Source organism: Callithrix jacchus, chromosome 3 (assembly GCF_049354715.1).
Source record: "Callithrix jacchus isolate 240 chromosome 3, calJac240_pri, whole genome shotgun sequence".
NCBI lineage: Eukaryota > Metazoa > Chordata > Mammalia > Primates > Cebidae > Callithrix > Callithrix jacchus.
The window spans coordinates 7,334,568-7,357,558 of record NC_133504.1 but is presented as its reverse complement, the minus strand read 5'-3'; the positions used below and the strand labels follow the sequence as shown (position 1 = coordinate 7,357,558).

The 22,991-nt window shown below is 43.0% G+C and overlaps 1 long non-coding RNA gene across 2 annotated transcripts in view; it reads left to right on the top strand.

The window, feature by feature from the left end:
- The first annotated feature begins 4,939 nt into the window (after positions 1 to 4,939).
- LOC128931529 (uncharacterized) overlaps positions 4,940 to 22,991 on the top strand; it is a 59,228-nt gene continuing 41,176 nt past the window's right edge. Inside the window, exons 1-3 of one of the 2 annotated variants that reach the window (XR_008479954.2) lie at positions 4,940 to 7,327; positions 10,426 to 11,157; positions 20,597 to 20,709. This is a non-coding gene — a long non-coding RNA (uncharacterized LOC128931529). The remainder of the gene's footprint in view (positions 7,328 to 10,425; positions 11,158 to 20,596; positions 20,710 to 22,991) is intronic. The other variant, XR_013532783.1, reaches the window with a different exon arrangement.

The following is a 22,991-nucleotide window of genomic DNA, read 5'->3' as shown; positions in this document are numbered from 1 at the left end:
ACACTCTAGCCTGGTAACAGAGCGAAACTCCATCAAAAAAAAAAAAAAAAAAAAAAAGTAAAAAAACCCATCAGAAGTCAGGAGTGAAGATTAAGTGTCATTTCTTCCTCTAGGCACAGAGCAAAAGCCATCATGTAGCAAAGACAAATGAATTATTTTTTTGCCGCTGTAAGCTGCTGTCTATTAGTTTTGATTGTTGTTTTTGAGTAGAGATGAGTTCTTGCTATGTTGCCCAGGCTGGGCTCAACTCCTGGGCTGAAGCAATCCTCCCGACTTGACCTCCCCAGTAGCTGAGACTGCAGCATGTGCTACTGTGCCTGGCTTAGTCTCCTTAATCCTTACTTGAGAATTTAGCTGTTCTTCTCAAATGGTTTGTCACAACTAACTCACTTCCCCTCAAAATCCAAGTGAGAGTCTTCAGACACTTCCTATAAGCCTAGATATCTAGGGCTTGTGAATAAATGTTGTACTTAATGCATCTTTATCATAATTTGTAAAAAAAAAAAAAGGGGGGGATCTAAATCACAGACTTTAAAAAATCACCCCAAAAAGGTAGTTCATTTTGGGGAATGCTTTTCAAAAAATTTAGGGTCTTGGGTTTTTGCAAAGGTATATGAATAAGTGAGGTTTAAATTTGATAGTGCCTTGAGCATTGCTTTTCCAGATTCAGAAATTAATAATGCGCTGTTTGAGGAAGGAACCCAAATCAATAGAAGGATTACATACAAGTGCACCTGCGCGCATTCTGATGTCGTTTGGATATGAATGTTGATTCAGTGCACGGTTTAAGTAGCAAATATTCAGTGCTTTCCTTCTCGCTTCTGAGCATCCCTCAAGTTCTAGGGACACAAAAGTAAAAGACGTGATCATTGCCTTCTAGGGGATTCAGAAGGGCAGGTCACACCTGCGCATGGAAAAGCAGGGATGTGCCCATGCTGCCCTGTTCTCCGGATACCGGGGAATGGGTTGTGGAGCCATTCCGCCTGCTCACCAGCTCCAGGATTTGGCAGCCAGCGCGACTCCTCTGGCCTCCGAGGCTCGGTGTTATTGACTTACCCCAGGAGGGATGGATCCTGCCTTTTCCCACCTCACAGTCACTTCTGTGAGGGTTAAATGAGAGCCGTGAGAACAATGCGTGTCAGGTAAGGTGCCAAACCGCACTGTGCTGTTGTGCAGATTCGGGGGAGACAGAGCTCACTTTGCAATATTTTGTTACTGGAGTCGAAGCTGGGCCTTTAAACTGGGTGGGATATTGGTAAAAACAAAGGAATCTCGAGAGCATTCCAGGCATGGATAGCAAGGGCTTACACTCAGGAGCAGCAAAGACAACACTTGCGAGGCAGAGTGCATATCATGGATCTTCCTCTCGAATTGATGTTCAGCGTCATAAATGCCATATGTGTATATGAGGGGGAAGGGGGTTAACATCACAAATATAATTTTTCCAGCACAGTTTTGTTACAGAACATGAAAGATGAGCGTTGGAAGCTGACGTGGTAGAGGTTTGTTACATGTTATTGCTTCGTGCCTTGTCTGCAAATGGAGCCACTACCCTAAGCCCCAGCTTTCAATTACAATTCCTACTTCAATAGGAAACCCTCTGACTTGGCTCGTTTCCCTCCAGTCATTCTTTCCTTCCCTCCCTCCTTCCCTCCCTCCTTTCCTCTTTCCTTTCCTACCTTCCTTACCTTTTCCTTCCTTCTTTCCTTCCTTCCCTCCTTCTTTCCTCCTTCCTTTTTTCCTTCCTTCCTTCCACCTTCCCCCTTCCTTCCTTCCTTCCTTCCTTCCTTCCTTCCTTCCTTCCTTCCTTCCTTCCCTCCCTCCTTCCTTCCTTCCCTCCCTCTACCTTCCCCCCTTCCATCCTCCTCCCCTTCCCTCCCTCCCTTCCTTCCTTCCTCTTTCTTTTTCTTTCTTTCTTTATATAGAGGCAGAGTCTCACTCTGTCACCCAGGCAGGAGTGCACTGGCCTTATCACAGCTCACTGCACCCTCAACTCCTGGGCTGCGGCCATCCTCCCACCTCAGCCTCTGGTCCCTCTAGTCATTTTAGCACTCTTGTGTTGTTTGATTTCCCCATGGATATGTTGTGTGTCCCCAGTTGGATTTCAGAGTCCCGAAGTGAGGAATGTCTTTCAGTCCCATGACCTCATAATGCCTGGCAGTGGCTGGCTCTGGTGGGTATTGCTGGTCTGATGCTGACAAGCTGGCTTTCCTTCTTTTTTTTTTTGAGATGGAGTTTCGCTCTTGTTACCCAGGCTGGAGTGTAATGGCACGATCTCGGCTCACCACAACCTCCGCCTCCTGGGTTCAGGCAATTCTCCTGCCTCAGCCTCCTGGGTAGCTGGGATTACAGGCACACGCCACCATGCCCAGCTAATTTTTGTATTTTTAGTAGAGATGGGGTTTCACCATGTTGACCAGGATGGTCTAGATCTCTTGACCTCATGATCCACCCGCCTCAGTCTCCCAAAGTGCTGGGATTACAGGCGTGAGCCACCGCGCCCGGCCTCCTTCTTATGTTTACTCGGAACTAATTCTGACAGCCCACCCCTTGCAGTCTTATTGGTGGGTTTCAAAGTATCCTTCACAAAGTAAGGTACTCGCACTTGGGCAGAGAAAACTGTATTTTTAAGACTTCTGTTTTGGGCGAAGTCACTACACCACAGTCCTGAGTCTTTCTAAGACGCCCTGATCTTACCATGTTGTATGCGTGTTTTGGCATGGTTACATAGCAGCCTTAGAATCTGAACCTCAAAATCACACTTTTCTGATTTTCTCTCTTACTTTTCTGGCTCTTCCTTCTAAGGGCCTCTCCCCCCCTTGAATGATGGTGTTACTTGAGGATTTTAGGGCCCTTTTGCTTCTTGTTCCCGAGCCGCTACTTGAATTTTCTTTTCTTTTTTTTTTTTTTCTTTTTGTGGAGAACCGGGTCTCGTTGTATCGCCCAGGCAGGTCTGAAACTCCTGGCCTTAAGCTATCCTCCTGCCTCTGCCTCCCTAAGACCTGGGATTACAGGCGTAAGCCACCGTGCCTGGCACTAGAAGTTTCATGTAAAGGAATCTGGCATCTAAACCTCCGGCCCACGCTTCCCCTCTGAGATCATATTGGACAGCTCTATTCCTTCACAGCCAATATTTCCAGCGAAACTTGCATCTTTCCCATCATAACTTGGTTTTCCTTTTTGCGTCCCCAATCTCGCCAGAGGATCTGATTAGCCACTCACTTGCTAAAGCCACGAACTCAGGAGTGCTCCCTGGTCCCCCATTGCTCCCTTGTATCCCACGTGGGATCCATCACCAGATTGTCTTTGTTTATTTCCAGAAAGTCTCCTGAATCAGCCCACTTACCTCCAGCTCCACCGCCAACACCATCCTCATGCTAGTTCAGCTCACCCTTAGGTCTCCCCTGATTATTTCAGTGGCCTCCTCTTTGATTTCATGCCTCATTCTTACCACGCTGACGCTGGAGATACCTTTCTAAAATCCAAGTCTAACTGTGTTACTCCCCAGCTTGGATCTTTTTGGTGGCCAAAGTTAAGTAAATTAGACCCAGGTCTTTACTAAGGCTTATAAGACCCCTGGCCCCAGTCCCGCTATGCTGGCTCCACACTATCCCCCAAGGCTGGCATCCCCGTGTCCCAACCAGGCCTCTGCTCAGGCTCTTCACTGCCTCCATCACTTCAAAGACCCTGGACAGAACTGGAACAGCCTTTCCTGCCCCCACTGGCCCTAGTGGTGCCTGTTCAGGCTTTAGGGTTCATGGACCTGGGCTGTAAGATATTTGTCCAAGCTTGAAGACCCTAGAGAAGAGGCGCTTGTATGCATCCCCTTGGCCCTTCGAGCTCACTGTTGGGGATTACTTGTCATGCCTCAATCTTCGGAGTACAGACTTTTAGGTGAAGATGTATGCAGGGGGCACGTCCAGAGCAATTGTTCTCATCAGAGCCTGGCGCGGGGGCGTGAATCAGTCACTGGAGAAACGTTTCCAAAGTATTCATGGTTGGCCTCCAAGGAGTCCCTCGTCCTCTCAAGATTCTGATTCAGGAAGTCCACAGCGGGGCCCAGGCATGCATATTTTGACAATGTTCCCTAAGACTGAGTCTGTTTTCCCTGCCCTGTCCCTTTTTCAGAAAAGAAGTAGCTTAAAGCTTGGTCAGCTTTTCACTTTTTTCCCGCCGTCTCAGATGTAATTCTAAAAAGTGAGACACAAAGTCGTGTCGCGGACGGGCAGGGAGGGCTGAGATCGAAGATCCTCCCATAGAGATATTCTGCACAGCCACTGACATTCTCCAAAGACCTGCAATCTTAAAAACAAAAAACGTTTCCACAATTACAAGTCACCTATTTAAACCGACAACTTCACTCTTAGGTAACTGTGGTGACCATCTAGAGGTGTTAAGGTTTGTACTCCAGATGGATAACATGCTGGCCCCGCCACTCCCCTCTACCAGCACAGACCCCGGGAATGGTTGCTTCTGGCTTCAATGTCATGTTCATTCTTCGACATGTACCTTCTCTAGGAAGGTACCATGGCCAAAGCTACCCCCTCACAAACATGGGAAGTGGGTGAATTTATCTGCAACCACTTTTCTATTCTCTGTCCATCAATTCTGTCTCTTGTACAGGAGAAAAACCAGTAACTGTCTCAAAACATTCCCTTTTTTTTTTCTTTTTTTAAAAAATTTATTATTGCATTTTATGTTTAGGGGTACATGTGCAGAACATGCAAGACAGTTGCATAGGTACACACATGGCAGTGTGTTTTGCTTCCTTTCTCCCCTTCACCCACATTTGGCATTTCTCCCCAGGCTATCCCTCCCCAGCTCCCCCTCCCGCTGGCCCTCCCGTATTCCCCCCAATAGACCCCAGTGTTTAGTACTCCCCTCCCTGTGTCCATGTGTTCTCATTGTTCATCACCCGCCTATGAGTGAGAATATGCGGTGTTTCATTTTCTGTTCTTGTGTCAGTTTGCTGAGAATGATGTTCTCCAGATTCATCCATGTCCCTACAAACGACACAAACTCATCATCTCTGATTGCTGCATAATATTCCATGGTGTATATGTGACACATTTTCCCAATCCAGTCTATCATCAATGGGCATTTGGGTTGATTCCAGGTCTTTGCTATTGTAAACAGTGCTGCAATGAACATTCGTGTGCATGTGTCCTTATAGTAGAACAATGTATAGTCCTTTGGATATATACCCAGTAATGGGATTGCTGGGTCAAATGGAATTTCTATTTCTAAGGCCTTGAGGAATTGCCACACTGTCTTCCACAATGGTTGAACTAATTTACACTCCCACCAACAGTGTAAACGTGTTCCTTTTTCTCCACGTCCTCTCCAACATCTGTTGTCTCCAGATTTTTTAATGATCGCCATTCTAACAATTTTTGCAGTTTACCCATCTGACAAAGGGCTGATATCCAGAATTTACAAAGAACTCAAACAGATTTACAGGAAAAAAACAAACAAGCCCATTCAAAAGTGGGCAAAGGATATGAACAGACACTTTACGAAAGAAGACATATATGAGGCCAACAATCATATGAAAAAATGCTCATTGTCACTGGTCATCAGAGAGATGCAAATCAAAACCACATTGAGAAACCATCTCACGCCAGTTAGAATGGCGATCATTAAAACATTCTCTTTTCTAAAGGGATATGTCTTATGAAAGAACCTTCGGTAGGAGGATGCTGGTGAACGTGGCCTTCCATGTAGTTTCACAGCAGTCTGTTTGTGTGTCTTTCTGCCCTGTTAGTGTGGGGCTTTCTGAGCAGAGAGGCTGCGCCTTGGTCATCTTTGTATTTTCTGTTTGTTGAATACCTGATTGAATGAATGAATGCATGCATTCACATATGGATGAGAGCAGTAGAGGGAATTATACGCATCTTGGCCGTCAGTAAAGTCACACAGATCCACATTATCACCGATATAGTACTGGCATATTTTTAGGGGGTGTTCTTATCAGTAGTTTTTAAACAAAGTAATTGATATTTGAAAAGTATTTGTGATGGAACATATTTATAGATTTGAAAAATAACTTGAGTGAAACTTTAAATTTTCATAATATTAGACTTATAATACAATCGGCCCTCTGTGTCCGCAGCTTCACATTTGTGGATTCAACCAGGTGTGGACTGAAAATATTGAGAATACAGGACCCATAGCTATACGAATATCAGTATTAATAACAAATAACAATGCAACAATAAAAAATAATGCAAATAAAAATCCAACCCAGTGTAACAACTCTTTATATAGTATTTATATTGTATTATGTATTATGAGTAATCTGTTCAACAGAGGTGACTTGAAGTAGACGGGAGGATGTGTGTCGGTGATATGCGAAGACGGTACCAATTTATATCAGGGACTTGAGCACTGGATTTTGGTATTTTCAGGGAGTCCTGGAAAGAGTCCCCCTGAGATACTGAGGGTCAGCTGTACAAATTTATCCTGAAATGTCTCTAGTCTTCAACTGCAGGCCTCTTGTGCCACCTTATCACTGAATTCCGCATGGCCTGAAAGATTCCAATATACTCACACATGCAAACAATACGGGGCAGTGTTATACAGATGATGTGAAGGATTGGGGAGTTATTCATAGGTGGAGAACAGATAAACATTTGGAACAGCTGGTCTTATAAAGCCTCGCTGATATTAACATTTTTTTTGTTATAAACTAATATATGTTTATTATAGGAAAACTGAGAATTACAGAATAGCAGAAAAGAAGCAAACAAGAATTAACTATCATGATATCAACCAAAGATGATCATTTTCTATACACTGTGTTTCCTTTGAACAAAAGGAATATATTATTTATTTAAAATCATTGAGACCATGCAGTCAAAACTGTTCTGTGACCTGCCTTTTTCCCATAGTTATCCTTAACATTCCTCATGGATGGCTTTAAATATTCTTCCACATTGCTCCAAATGGCTGCATAGTGATGCTTTCCTTAAATCGTTTTCCTTCTGTTTCTCATTGTTGGATATTTTCAAACATTTTCTGACGTAAATTTTTAGGCCGTCACAAATATCCCTGAAGAAACCTGAACGTGTCCTGGAATTAGAATGGCTACGTCTGTCGCTCTCCCCATGTTTAAGGTCTTTAAAATACATCGTCACGTTACCCTCGATCGTTTGCTGTTTCCAGTTACACCCTGGTGAGAAGTTATTCTAAAACTATGTTCCAACACACGTAACGGTCACTTTTATTTTGGAACTTTTACAGCTGTATCCATTCCTGTAGGACTTGGATTTTGGGATTACATTCTGATGTATCATCTGCAAAATCATTCTGCATGGTTCTTTACCAGGTAAGGTATCATGGCTCCTAATGAAGTTTTAATAAAACACAACAGAAGGCCGAAGTGGGCAGATTGTGAGGTCAAGAGATCAAGACCATCTTGGTCAGCATGGGGAAACTCCATCTCCACTAAAAATACAAAATTCAGCTGGGTGTGGTGGCATTCGCCTGTAGTCCCAGCTACTCAGGAGGCTGAGGCAGGAGAATCGCTGAAACCCAGGAGGTGGAGGTTGCAGTGAGCCAAGATCCTGCCACTGCACTCCAACCTGATGACAGAGTGAGACTCTGTCTCAAAAAAAAAAAAAAAAAAAAAAAAGAGGGAACACCTCTTTTGATAGAGGATTTCTTAACTTTTGCATCTCTAAAAGTCTACCATGGGACGCTGAATTAGTCATTGCTAATCAGAAATATTTTGAAAGTTACTGTTTTATTGTAAAACTTTTTCACCTAGATGGCCAGGAACAGCATATTGAAATTCAAAATTCTTTCTGCTCTCTTGCTCTCAAGTATGCAAGCACAATGCAAGTCTGATTTGGTCTCCAGCTTGGTAGAGAAACATTTACAACATAACCCATATATTTTCATCCTGGTTGTATGGGTTGAATAAAAAGCAACTCTAATTCCCATGAAGATTCAACCTCTCGTATAAGATGTTTTTCATTTTAACCCAGAGCGAAAGCTGCACGGAAACCACTTGACTGTATTCTTCTGTTAGTAACATTAGATTCCCAAGATGCAACAGGCTTTCAGATTTATTATTCTCCCACAATGAAGAAACTCAAGGATACGAAAAGCTGGAAGAGCTTTTCATTTGACATCTTCCTTTCAAGGTAACAGTTCTGCTGCAGTTTGTTTAGTGTGCACCAGCTTATTAGTGGCAGCTTTGTGTGAAAATACGGTTATCACAAAAGGTAATATATGGTAAAGAGCAGCTGCTCCTAATCACAAACCATCCATAAATAGCTTTCCCCGTGAGAAGACTCTCTATTCTCTGGTAACAGTCAGCAGAAAATTAAAACCCCATAGGATGATAAATAGTTTAAAGCATATTTCTTCCCAGTGTTTTGAATGTTGTCTTGTAATACAGTGCACTTTTACTGAACCAGAAATTGTCTGTAATAAAAGAATATTGGGAGAAAGTGTTTAGATTATCAGTGAATTCTAGAACTTTGAAGGAATGTTCTGGTTTCACTGTTAAAGGTTAATCACTGAGTTTATGTCATAGGCTGCAATAAAATGAGAGTTTTTAGTCTCCTGCTCCCAATAAACAGTTACAATTTTTAACACATCAACGTTGGAGATCTTTTTTTCTTAATTTAAAATAACAGCCAAATGAATTTCGTGGCAATAAGCAAATGATTGCTTTTAAAAATCCTATAAATATTTCATTTTTTAAGTCATCAAAAAGAAAACAAATCACTTCTTTCAGCTGTCTTTTGACACAAAACCATCTTTTCTGTATACACAGGGAAAAAATATTGTTCTTGCTCTTTATGCTGATGCCTTTTCTGGCTATGAATCATCTGTTTATACATGATATTGCCCATTCCCTGGAGGCACTCTGAACTTGCACCTTCCCTTCCTTACGAAAGAAATTGAGGAGTAACAGAAATAATTTCAGAATTTTCTCAAGACTATTGAGACTAAATTCTAAATGATCAAACCATGGTAGTAAATTCATTGCCAGGTCGAGGCTGGGATTTTTCTTTTCTTTTTTTTTTCTTTTGTGACAGAGTCTCACTCTGTCTCCTGGCTGGAGTGCAGTGGCGCGATCTCGGCTCACTGCAACCTCTGACTCCCTGGTTCAAGCGATTCACCTGCCTCAGCCTCCCGAGTAGCTGGAATTACAGGCATGTGCCGCCACTTCCAGCTAATTTTTGTATTTTTAGTAGAGATGGGGTTTCACCTTGTTGGCCAGGATAGTCTTGATCTCCTGACCTTGTGATCCACCTGCCTAGGCCTCCCAATGTGCTGGGATTATAAGCATAAGCCACTATGCCCGGCCAAGGCTGTGAGTTTTCTACTTGAAGCCACTGGTTTCCACCAGAGGTTAATTGACCATCAGTCTTTCCTGTAAGTGACTCTTCCAACTGTTAGCAAGCATCAATACCTATGGAGGAGAATCTCAGTTGTAAGTGGCTTGACTGAGGCTAGCAAATGAAACTTTGTTCTTGCCCATCTAGCTGACTGATGTCTTGAAAGTCCTTGAAATGTTCTGTTCATTACAGTGTATGCACACAAAAAAAATGAGCTTGTTTTCCACAGACTGAATCTTCCCAGAGCAGATGGGGCTGGTGCTTCTCAGGGTGGGGGGTGTCCTGAGGACTCCTACCTTGACATTGCAATGAAAACTTTCTTTTGAATCTTTGAATTCTCTCACCTGGCACAATAAATTAGAAAAGCCTGCTGCTTCCTTTGGTAAGCTTAGAGAGTGCTCCCATGTTAGAATCATATCTAGAAGTCGTCTCTTCTCTGGCATAGCAGAAGGCACATGGTGGGCCCCAGATGTTCCTTCAAGGCTGTCATTCCCAGACATAATTTCATCAGGGAAGCCAGCAGTAAACAAAGGAGCGCTCCCTTTCTCTTTCCTTCCTCCCTCCCTCCGTCTCTCTCACCCACCAACACCACCCCACCTTTTTCTTTCTTCTCTAAAGGATACAGTGGAGTTGAAGATTGATTCATAACCTCCCTTTATGAAAAAACCTGCCCCACACTTTGGTAACTACAGCTCTGTTAAAAGACTTCAGTTGGTTAGAAACATTCAGATGTTACAAGCTTTGGTGGCAGGTGGGAAGGTGGAGGGGACAGTGGCATGAGTGGCACCTCAGCGGTGGCCCCTTGGCTGCCTCTGGCCTTCCCTTGGCTAAGCCTCGTGCAATTCTGTTTTGGAGACAAGAGCTTCCTATGCGCTTGCTTCCTCCTTGCCTGAAAATCATAGGGAAAGCTAACAGAGCACCCTACAAATCTCCAGAAACAGTTTGCAACTGCCTAAGGGAAAGTGGCCTTAATCCTAAGTGACCCTTCCTTATTTCTCCAGTACTGTGCTAGGTACGTTTCATAGATTAGTGAGGGCGACCTCCAAATGAGTTTATCCGTGTGATTTCACAGATGAGAGTCCTCAGATTCATGAGAGCACATGGCCCCTACTCGTGGTAAGAAGCCACTGAGAGGCCAGGCCAGGCTACGGGCGCGAATGGAACGGAAGCGGAAGTGTATGGCACGGAAACGAAAGCGTATGGAACGGAAGCGGAAGCATATGGAACGGAAGCAGAAGCGTGTGTGCAGCAGGGCGTGGGTAGTAAGACTCTCTTTCGGGCTGTTTCAGGCTGTCTCAGGACCTCACCAAACCCCGCGGGGCCTGGAGGAGCCCTGCAATCCGCTCTTGGGAGCCCTCGGAGCTGGCTGTGCCCCTGTAGCATCAGATTCCATTAAGACCCAGAACTTCATGGAAGCGAGGAAGAGAGAAGCTGTGCTCTTCCTGTAGCGATGGAGTGTAGCAAATGCTTTTTTGGGCCAGGCGCGGTGGCTCATGCCTGTAATCCCAGCACTTCGGGAAGCCGAGACGGGCAGAACACGAGGTCAGAAAATCAAGACCATCCGGAGGCTTGAGGCAGGAGAATTGCTTGAACCTGGGAGGCCGGGGATGCAGTGAGCCGAGATTGCGCTGTTGCACTCTAGCCTGGCGACAGAGTGAGACTCTGTCTCAAAAAAGAAAGAAAGAAAGAAAAAAGAAAAAGAAAATGCTTTTTTGTAACTGCAATGCTGTCAAATTCTCTCCACCCTCGGTCCACCTGGGACATGCTGGAGCTGATCTTTCTCAAATTATTTCCCAAATAAAAGGTAAGAGCAGAGAGAACAGTAGGTGCTCCTTCCATGTGGCTTTGCTGCATGGGCTTGCCACCTCAAAACTGGAAACGCTGCCCTTCTGTTCTGTGACTTCCCCTCTGCCTCTGGAAGTGTTAGATGTACCTGAAGAGTTGCTCTCACCCATATGGGGTGTGATCCCACTAGAGGATCGGAGCCCTGAGGGAGAGGGAGGAATTTACAAACACGCCTCATATCCCTCTCTTTTTTTCTTTCTTTTTTAATTTTGTAGAGGTGGAGTCTCCCTGTGTTGCCCAGGCTGGTCTTGACCACCTGGCCCCAAGTGATCTTCCCACTTCAGTCTCCCAAAGCACTGATGGCCCTCTCTTCCAACCCACCACCTTTTGCTCATGACCTACTTGATTATGGCCTACTGGGTTAGAAAGTAAGTCGAGACTTTTGAGTCCTTTTCTAAACAGCCTCTCAGAGCTGGGAAAGAACTGCACCATCTCCTTGTTCCATTCCCATCATTCACTCTCTTGCCCCATGTATGGAATGTGAGCTCAGTACTGGTAGAGAGATAACTTCCATATCTCACCACCTTTAATCATTTTGGCCACATTATAAGGACAACATAAGATGGCTGGCATCCTCCCCTTTTCAAGAAGAGGAATTTGGGCTTGTGTTGTGCAAAGTCATATGGTTGGTGAGCAGTAGAGTTAGGAATTACGCACTAGCCAGGCTCATGCCACAACCTGAATGACTGGAGACACCAAGCTGCCTCATGTACTGTCGCATCAACAGAAAGCCTCTCATTTTGCATCCTATATTTATATGACTGGATCAGTTATAAACATTATGATTCCACTGCCTTTGGCACGTTGCGTGCCAAGCCAAGCTCGTACGGAGCCGTAATGTAATGTGTCCACAGAATGACCACAGTGTTGCTTACAGAAGACAGACTTCAGAGCAAAATAAACTGCACAAAGCCTGCTAAATGGCTTCCCATGATGTGGAGTCATAAGGAAGTTTCTTTTTAAAACAAAGTTAACTTTTTTCCTGTTTATAAGAATAATACACAACCATTGGGAAAAAAAAACTTGGAAAATATAAGGGAGCATTTTAGAATCACCCACAGTGTTAACATTAAGCCATATGTAGTTTCAATGGTACATATATCCATTTTAATACATCAGACTAATTATATACGGCCTTGTAAAACCCGGTAGCATTGTCCCTGACCGTATGGCCAACGTTAGCTTCTCCATCAATCAATGCAGGGCCTTAGTCCAGACGGCCTATTTTATAGACGAAGTACTGCACCCTGGGAGGACTTTCCCCACCATGAAGTGGGGCTATAATGACTGCAGTGCCCCACCTGGGGCTGAATCTGGCATGTGGTACAGAGCCACGTGTACATTTGGCTTCAGTTGTTTTCCTCTTTAGTTAATAAGTCATCAGGAATTTACTATGAGGCCATGGGTAGAGGCTGAGGGCGTGTTGTCAGCGTGGCCAGGGCAGTATCACTCACTCCTGAGCACAGATGATTTACAGCCTTTATGTGCTGTAGATATCATCTGTCCCTAATGGTAGAGGACTTCTCATAAAATTTCCAACTTTATGACCAGGTAGAACTTTTTTTTTTTTTTTTTTTTGAGACGGAGTTTCACCCTTGTTTCGCAGGCTAGAGTGCAGTGGCGTGATCTCTGCTCTCTGCAACCTCCACTTCCTGGGTTCAAGTGATTCTCCTGCTTCAGCCTCCCGAGTAGCTGGGATTACAGTCATGTGCCACCATGCTCAGCTAATTTTGTACTTTTAGTAGAGACGTGGTTTCTCCATGTTGGTAAGGTTGGTCTCGAACTCCCAACCTCAGGTGATCCACCCGCCTCGGCCTCCCAAAGTGCTGGGATTCTAGGCGTGAGCCACCACACCTGGCCGACCAAGTCGATCTTGTAACACCCGGTTCATGAATGGTGAGTATTGGGAGTGTGGTCACCTGGTGTCCCATGGTTAGTCATCGCCACCAGGAACTGGTGCTTTTAGAAGGGGTGCATTGGCTGGGTGCATAGTTTTAATCATAAATTTTAAGGTATTTCACTTTCTTTAAAGAATTCTTTTTTGTGGTAAGGTACACGTAACATGAAATTTACCATCCTAACCATTTTTAAGTGTATCGTTTAGTGGTATGAAGGATATTTGTAATATTGTGCAACCATCATTGCCATCCTTTTCCAGAGCTCTTTTCATCTTGCAAAACTGAAACTCTATACTTCTTAAAAAATAATTCCCCATTCTCCACTCCTCCCAGCTCCTGGCAAGGTAGACCAGCGTGCTGCTTTCTGACTCTATGAATTTAACTACTCCAAGTACATCATATGAATGGAATCATACGTTTAGAATTTTTCCTTTTGCAATGGATATATTTCACTTAGCATCATGTCCTCACAGTTCACCCATGTTGTAGCATGTGTAAGAACATCCTTCCTTCTGAAGTCTGAATAATATTGTATTGTGTGTATATACTACATTTGGTTTACCTATTCATCTCTCAATGGACACTTGTGCTGCTTCTGCTTCCAGAAGTGGAATTGCTAGATCATATGGTAGTTACAGTTTTAATTTTTTGAGGGGAAATCATACTATTTTCTACAGTGACTTTCCATTTTACATTGCCACCACCAATGAGCAAGGATGCTAATTTCCCCACATCCTTGGCCAAACTTGTAATTTTTTGTATTTTGGTAGTAGCCATGCTGGTGGGTGTGAGATGGCATCTCATGGCCGATTTCCATTTCCCTAATGATTAGTGGTATGAAGGGTCTTTTCCTGTACTTATTGGCCATTTGTGTATCTCCTTAGAAGAAATGTCTATTCAAGTCCTACGCCCATCTTTGAATCAGGCTTTCCTTTGTTGTTGAAGGTCCTTCACCTCTGATGCTCCTGTGGAAGCTTGTAATAGGTTCCAGACAGTCTCTTGATGTGCTCGAGGTCCTTCAAGCACTGTTTGTTCATAGCACTGACTCTATTTCTAGAGTCATGAGGTTCTAGAAACAACATGTATTGGTCTGCCACCCTGAGCAGCATGCAAACTATGCTGGGGGAGAAGAACATGCTGTAAAGAGCATTGCTGGCTCCGTTTGTCCCTTCCCCATCATCCACTCTCCCCTCCCAGGCATGGAATGCACGTAGAGTCCCCGCCGTGAGCTCGGTACTGGTAGAGATATACCTTCCACATCTGACCGCTTTTTATCATTTTGGGCACATTATAAGGACAACATAAGATGGCTAGCATCCTCCCCATTTCAAGAAGAGGAAATTTGGGCTTGGAGGTCAGATTTCTGGCCCAGTTCTCACTTAAAGCCAGCAGCCATTCACAGCACAGGAATTTTGTCTTTTTATTACACTTACCTTTTAAATTTTTCTGTATTTTTCTATTTACTTTTAACAAATTAAAATAGTCAAGTTTATGCATTCTATTCTGATTTCCCCAATATGAAATGAATAACTTAGCTCACTCATATTTCCTCATCTATTGTAACGTTTCTTCCTTTACCAGTTGTCCAGACTTTGTTAATTAAAAGCCAGTTTGTTGTTTTTAACATTGTTTTATGTCACGTATCTTCTCTATCTCTGAGAAATCTAAATTTCATTTGCATCTGCTTATTTGGAGTGATTTTTTGAGATTTAACACGATCTTAATTGGTTACAGTGACATGGTCAGTTCTTTTATGCACCACTCACTGATGTCAGAACTGGAATTGTAATTCTCTTTCAAGTCTAGTGGAATGCTTCTTCAAATGATTTTTTAAGAAAGAGACATAGGGCGATCTCGGCTCACTGAAATCTCTACCTCCCAAGTTCAAGCAGTTCTCTGCCTCAGCCTCCCAAGTAGCTGGGATTACATACAGGTGCTCGCTACCATGCCTGGCTAATTTTTTGTGTTTTTAGTAGAGATGGGTTTCACCATCTTGGCCAGGCTGGTCCTGAACTCCTGACCTCATGATCCACCCACCTCTGCCTCCCAAAGTGCTTTCAGGAGACATAGATGATATTTTCTGAGCCTTTGTATGTACCAGATCATTTTTCTGATGCCTTCACAAAACAAAAATAACTGAAGATAAAAATTATGTCATAAATATATTACTCCAACTTCTCTAATTGTTGTTTCATTTATTCTGGTATGTGGTGTGGCCAAGAAAATACCTAAGTCCACTTTGCTAGTCCAGGTTGATTTTTGTTCACTTTTAAGGAAACTTCTCTTTTATGGGAGAACTTCTCTTTTGTCATACTTATGTTTAGAATTGTTTTGTTGTTTGTTGGAAGACTTTTAGAAACATTTTAATCTTTTAAAAAATAATTTCCAAAGTTGAAAGAAGATGTAAAAATAAGGTAAATTCAAAGAACACCCATGTGCACTTTGCCCAGATTCACCAAGGCTAACACTTGACTTCACTTGTCTTTGTTTCCCTCTCTCTCTCTGTCTCTCTCTCTCTCTCTCCCTCCCCACCGCCCCCCCCCCGCCTGTCTCCCTGTTTCTTCATTCACACATACATACCCAACTTCTTCTGAACCATTAGAGGGTAAATTAGATACATAATGGCCCTTTGTTCCTGAACACTTTTGTGTATTTTCTAAGACAAAAGAGAGTATATTTTCAACTTTAGTAATGTAACACTGGAAAAATACTTTTCTCTAAGCTAACCACCCATTTTCCAATTGTGTCAGTTGAGCCAATAATGCTCTTTATAGCATGATTTTCGGTCCCAGCAGAGTGTCCAGTCTAGGGTCACATAGTCCGTGTATTTGCTGTGTGTCTTTAGCCTCCTACAATCTGGACTGTTTGCACAGCCTTTGTGTGTGTGTGTGTGTGTGTGTGTGTGTGTGTTTATTCACATCTACATATTCTGAAGAGTATGGCCCCCTTCTCCTTTTTCTAATGGAACAGTCCTCATTTTGGATTTGTCTGATGTCTCCTCATGGTTAGATTCATGATGCATTCTTGGCTGGAATGCTACCTAGGTGATGCGCCCTTCTTAGGGGATCTCCTTTAGAGGCATGTGATATCCATCTGCCCCTCACAGTTCATTCAACTGATCTCCTATATGGACACTTAAGTAGTTCCCAGTGTTTTTCCAGTCACAAAGGTCACAATGAATAACTTTATGCATACATATATTCATATTGTTGGAGGTATATTTTCAGGGTAAATTCTTAGAAGAGGGATTGCTGAGTTGAAGGGTAAATGAATATGTAGTTTAGTTAGATATTCCCAACTTTCACAATTTCTTTCGTAGGAATTGTACCATTTTGCATTCCCAACAGTGATGTGTGAAAAGTGCCTGTTTCTTCACAGATTTGCTAACAGAGTACATCTTTTCATATGGTTGGGTCATTTTTTAATCATTTTATGAATTGCCTATTCATGTCCTTTGCCCATTTTCTATACGACTTTGGTCTTTTCCCCTCAATTTAATAAAGTTCTTTGTTTCTTTAAAATATTGGCCCTTTAACTGTGATAAATATTGCAAATATTATTTCCTAGATTGCCATTTATCTTTGCTTATCTTTGTATTTTCTATGTTGTCAAATCTGTCAATCTTTTTGTCATTGCATGTTTAGTTAGATTAGAATGGCGATCATTAAAAAATCTGGAGACAACAGATGCTGGAGAGGAGGTAGTAACATAGGAACACTTTTGCACTGTTGGTGGAGTATAAATTAGTTCAACCATTGTGGAAGTCAGTGTGACAATTTCTCAAGGATCTAGAAATAGAAATACCATTTGACCCAGCAATCCCATTACTGGGTATATACCCAAAGAATTATAGATCATTCTATTATAAAGACACATGCGCACATATGTTCATTGTGGCACTGTTTACAATAGCAAAGACTTGGAACCAACCCAAATGCCCATCAGTGATAGACCGGATAAAGAAAATGTGGCACATATACATGATGGAATACTATGCAGTCATAAAAAAAGGATGAGTTCATGTTCTTTGTAGGAACATGGATGAAGCTGGAAACCATCATTCTCAGCAAACTGACACAAGAACAGAAAACCAAACAACACATGTTCTTACTCACGGGCGGGTGTTGAACAATGAGAACACATGGACAATAGGAGGGGAACATCATACACTGGGGTATGTTGGGGGTAGAGGAACAAGGGGAAGGATAGGATGGGGTGGGGAAATTGGGGAGGGATACCATTAGGAGAGATACCTAATGAAGGTGACGGGGGATGGATGCAGCAAACCACCATGGCATGTGTATACCTATGTAATAACAATCCTGCATGATCTGCACATGTACCCAAAACTTAAAGTATAATAAAATTTTAAAAAGAGAGTTTCTCCCGTAAAACCAGGTTATGGATGAATTCACTCGTATTTTCCTAAGGTACTTCTAGAGTTTTGTATATATTTTTTTACCTTTGGATTTCTGATCTATTTGGATTTTATTCTTATGTAGCACATGAGGGATGGATCTCTTTATTTTTAGACTTTTCAAGTCACTGTATTCAGGTATATCTCTTTTATATATGGAAGAATTGAATTTTGTTTGTAGGTCAATTTGAAAATACTTATAATAGGTGAGTTAAGTGATTTATTGAAATCTCCATCAGTTTTTGGTTGGATGAAGTTTATCTTCTAATAGATTCATCAGAAAGGGTTCATGTATATAGCATTTCCTGACCCCTGGCACTTGTAAAACTTTTTCCCTTGCCTTTTACCTGAAGGACAACTTGTCTAGATATAACGTCCCTTCTTGAAGTTTCTTGAAAACCCTGCACCATTCTTGCCTTATCTTATGCTGTGGAAGTCTGATGCCAGTCTACTTCTCTTGCATTTTCAGTCGCTCTATCTTTTTGCTTAGAGGTCCCAAAAATATTTTCCTTATCTTTAAAATCAAATATTATAATTTTACGAGGATGTATTTTAGAGTGGCTCATTCTATATCAATTTTCCTACTACCTGGTGGACTTTTTAATGTGTAGATTCAATTCTTATTTTATTTCTGGACATTTTTCTTGGGTTATCATTCTAAATATTAGTTATGTTTCATTATTTTGGTTTTCTTGTGTGTTGATACCCATTATATATGTTGTACGTGTTTCGCCTGTCTTCCATTTCATCACTTTTTCTTAAACTATTTTTTGTTTGTTTTGTTTTCTTCACCCTGCTTCCATTATCTTGGGTTTTTTTGTTTTTTTGGGTTTTTTTTGCTGTTTTTCAGTGTTCATTATTTTATTTTCCTTTGAATATATTCTTACCTCGATACCTTGAAACTCAGTTTTCAGTTCTGGTATAATACTGTCTTGTTATTTTTCCCGGGATCAAACCTTATTTTATTTTTCCAGTTTTTATTGGCCATTTTATTTTTATATTTATGAATTAGATTGGTTGGAGCATCCCAGGTGGTTGTTGGAGGATGTTTAGTTCTGTTTGGAGTGTCATGTTGTAATCTTCTTTAGCTTTGTATTTGGATTTTTGAAGGATATTTTTAATAAACAGAAGAGCCGTAGTGAACTTGTTCTGTCTTATCAATACTTGTACATGAATGTGGCTGCCTTTTTCTATTCCTATGCATTTTGTGGGCAGAGATTGTTCCTGAAGAGTCCTGTAGGACCAGCTACCACTCCCTTTGATCCAGACACCCCTGGTGGGCACTATGCTACCTCCTCCTCTGCCTTGTGCAAGTCATCCCTCACTTCTCTACTGGCTTTCTGCCTAATTGTTGGAATTTTTGTTGAAATCATTCATCAGCGGATAGCTACTCTCTAGTCTCTTTGACAATGTAGATTAATATATATTTTAATCTTTCATTATCCTTACATTTTGGTGGTGTCTCAAGAGGGAGAAGACTTTTTCTTTTTGCTATGGACTTAACCTTTTAATTTATTAATTTTTCTCAACTGCAAAATGATCGTTTCTGAGGTCACTCACAATTTTCAAATCCTGTCATACATCTTTCCCCTACTTGTGGGTTGACCTTGAATCCCAAAACGCTGTGCTTCGTGAGTTTTCGCACGTCTTTTCAGACTTGATCTTAGGGAAAATTTAACTTATTTTCCTCTAAAGGGGCTGATGTGTTTTAACCTGCTAAATGATCTCCTTAGAGTTGTTTTGGGGAAACAGTAACAATTATCATTATTATTATTATTATTATTATTTTGAGATAGCGTCTCACTCTGTTGCCCAGCTGGAGTGCAGTAGCATGATCTTGGCTCACTGCAACCTCTGCCTTCCAGGTTCAAGTGATTCTTTTGCGTCACTTTCCTAAGCATCTGGAACTACAAGCACCAGCCACCATACCCAGCTAATTTTTGTATTTTTAGTAGAAATGAGATTTCACCATTGTTGGCCAGGCTGGTCTCAAACTCCTGACCTCAGATGATCCACCCGCCTCAGCCTTCCAAGGTGCTAGAATTACAGGCATGAGCCACCACACCCGGCCAGCATTAGCAATGATTAAATAAACCACCCTACTGTCTCTCACCTGGGTCAGCTTGCATGGAGTTGCTCACGTGACAAGCTGCCTGAAAGCAACTCAGTACCAGCAGGTAGGAGCATTGGCCCTTGCAACTTGCAGCTCAGGGCTCCTGTTCAAAATGACCAAGGTTTTCACTGTCCGTGGCATCTCAATGTTTGCAGAACACCTCTCTGTTTTTGATTCTGTGAGTCTTATATACTTGAGTTCGGGCTACTCTGGACAATGACTGCCCATCCTGTTGAAATTTCCTTTGGCACTTTTCCAAAGAGAGTTTGGACCATGCGACTTAGATGAAAGTCAGGTAACGCCAAGTTCGGTGAAAACCTGTCCGGATATTTTGTATGATGCAGACAAAAGTCTTATTTTGTTTTGCTTTACTTTCGATTATGTTGATCAATAGCATTTAAAACCAAGTTAAAGTGGCACAGCATATCTCTAAATCGGACAGTTTTCTTCACGATTCAGTAACACTGAAAATAAAAATAGCCGGCACAGGAAGTTCCTGCTGTATGCCAGGCAGTGCTCTAGGGAGTTTGCATGAATTTATTCCTTTCATCCTCACGCGGCCACGTGGGGTAGCTACTATTGCAACCTTCCTTGTAAAGATGAGGAAAGTGAAGCCAGGTACACACCCAGATTGTCTGATTCCAGAAGGAATTTTTTGTGGAAACGTTTTTCTTTTAGAAATGGTTCAGAAAAGACCTGGTCCTAGGAAGAGAGAGGAACCTTGGAGTTACTAGGATGGGAAAGTAGGAAGATGAATAGGTCATCTCAGAAATCAGAAGATGGAGCAGTTCATTGGGATTCCTAATAGTTTTGCACGAAGAACCAGTAGAGGAAGCCATGAGAACAGGTACCTGAGGAGACTGGGCTTTCTTACTGTTAGAAGCAGCACTGTGACACAAATGTGTTAACATTCCTCTACGTCCTGTATTAAATAGCACCTTTAAATGTACGACTTTTGTTTTTTAAACAGGGTCTCACTCTGTTGCCCAGGCTGGAGCATAGTGATGTGATCTTGACTGACTGCAGCCTCCACCTCCCGGGCTCAAGAGATTCTCCTGCCTCAGCCTTCTGAAGTGACTACAGGTGCGCACCACCATGCCAGATTAATTTTCGTATTCTTAGTAGAGATGGGGTTCATCCTTTTGGCCAGCCTGGTCTCAAACTCCTGGGCTCAAGTGATCCACCCGCCTTTTGAAAAGAATTTTATATTTCCATTCACTGCTGTGCTCCTCCTGCGGCCCGTGTTTGTTGAGTGCTGTGTGGAAGCTGTGATCTGTGAAGGGAGGAGTTGGCGAAGCTAACTTCCCTGCCCAGGGAGCCAGCCTGGAGCGGTGAACCCCAGAAGTGGAGGCAGGCTGGATGGCAGCGTGGGCTACTCAAGGAAGGAAAGCAGACCAGGGTTGCGCAGACGTGGAATCCCGGAGAAGGGATCGGGAAGTTCACAGCGTGCAGTGGGGTGGTCAGGGTCAGCCTTGTGGAGAAGGTGAGATTTGGACCCGCTCCGTCTAGGGAAAGGAGGTTCCCAGCAGAGGGAATCGCTAAAGCAGAAGCATGCCCAGCTTGTGGAAAAACAGCAGAGAGGCCCGCACAGCTGGTGCAAGAGTGAGATAAGGGAGGCTGAGACCCCTCAGGCCCCAGAGCAGGCTGGCCTGGTAGGCTGTTTGGGGCCTTGGCTTTTATCCTGAGTGACATGGGAAAGTATCACAGGGTTTGACATGGTCTGACTTCATCCATGTCCCTGCAAAGGACATGATCTCATTCTTTTTCATGGCTGTGTAGTATTCCATGGTGGATATATACCCCATTTTCTTTATCCAGTCTAAATCAACCAATATTTAGGTTGATTCCATGTCTTTGCTATTGTGAATAAGCACTGAAATTCTTACCTTATCCTGCACACTGACTGTTGGATAAAGGTGGTGAAGGTGCCCACAGCAGGCTGGGAGGTTTAACTCTCCTCACGTGAGGATGAATATCCTGTTTTTCAGTGTCTGTCTATGGTGATACCTTTGTTCTTTTCTTTTTTCTTTTCTTTTCTTTTCTTTTCTCTCTTCTTTTCTTTTCCTTTCCTTTCCTTTCCTTTCCTTTCCTTTCCTTTCCTTTCCTTTCCTTTCTTTTCTTTTCTTTTCTTTTCTTTTCTTTTCTTTTCTTTTCTTTCGACAGAATCTTGCTCTGTCACCCAGGCAGGAGTACAGTGGCATGATCTCAGTTCACTGCATCCTCCACCTCCCGGGTTCAAGCGATGCTTCTGCCTCAGCCTCTCAAGCAGCTGGGACTACAGTTACCCACCACCACGCCCAGCTAACTTCTGTGTTTTTAGTAGACATGAGGTTTCACCATATTGGCTAGGCTGATCTCGAACTCCTGACCTTGTGATCCACCCGCCTTGGCCTCCCAAAGTGCTGGGATTACAGGCGTGACCCACAGCACCCGGTCACCTCTGTGATTTCTTTATTCTCACGTTCTGCCTTTTCTCTTTCCTCCAGTCTGAGTGTTGCCTTTCGGCGGGAGTGCTGGGAAACACTGACTTGTAAACTCTTCTTTCAGAATCAGGATTTGCCAGCATAGTTCTCTTACCAAAGACTAGAAAAGCCATTGTAATTTAATATAGCTTATTACTCTGGATCTGTTGTGCATCCCATGTCTGCTTGAATTTATTGGAGGGCCAGGTCCTGTTAAAGCTGCCGCTAAGAGATTTAAGTTGGTGCAGTCATGGGTCTGGCAGGCGGGGCAGGGAGTCAGATGGGTAAACACACAGAGCCAACTGGTAGTGTGCTAGGTACCCTCGTGCCATCAGTTCTGTAGAGCAATGAGGGAGAATATGGTCAGCTCCTTTCATCCATGCCTCAAATGAGCCTTGCACAGAGCTGAGGGCCCAGAAAACTGGTCCCAAATGCTGGTGACATCAGCTGTTCCTTTGTTGTAGACTAAAATGTTTTCATTCACAGTCTTAGAATGAAAATAGCTGGGGGGATGAGCACTGACCAATAGGCTGTCAGCTCCCTGTGGACCGGGGTGGGGCACAGGGCCCCTCCAGAGCATCACCGGCAGCCCGGTACCCAGGAGGCCTTTACTGCATGTTTGCTGAATAAATTGATATGGTTTTATCCCCCCTTTGGAGCAGGTTTTGTAAGGAGGTAGAGGGAAAGGGTCTGGAGTATGAGAGTCACCACTTTCTTAATAAAACAAAATCCAGAAGCAAGAATCAGAATCCCAAATCCAGAATCAAAGTTTAGAAGCCCAAACGGAATCTTTTTGCTGAGCAGGAGAGCAGAGCTCTGTTCACAAGGGTTTTGACTTCTAGGGTGTTTTACTTCATTTAGCTCAGCGGCTGTTCCCAGCCCCGGAGACGTGCTGTGCATACC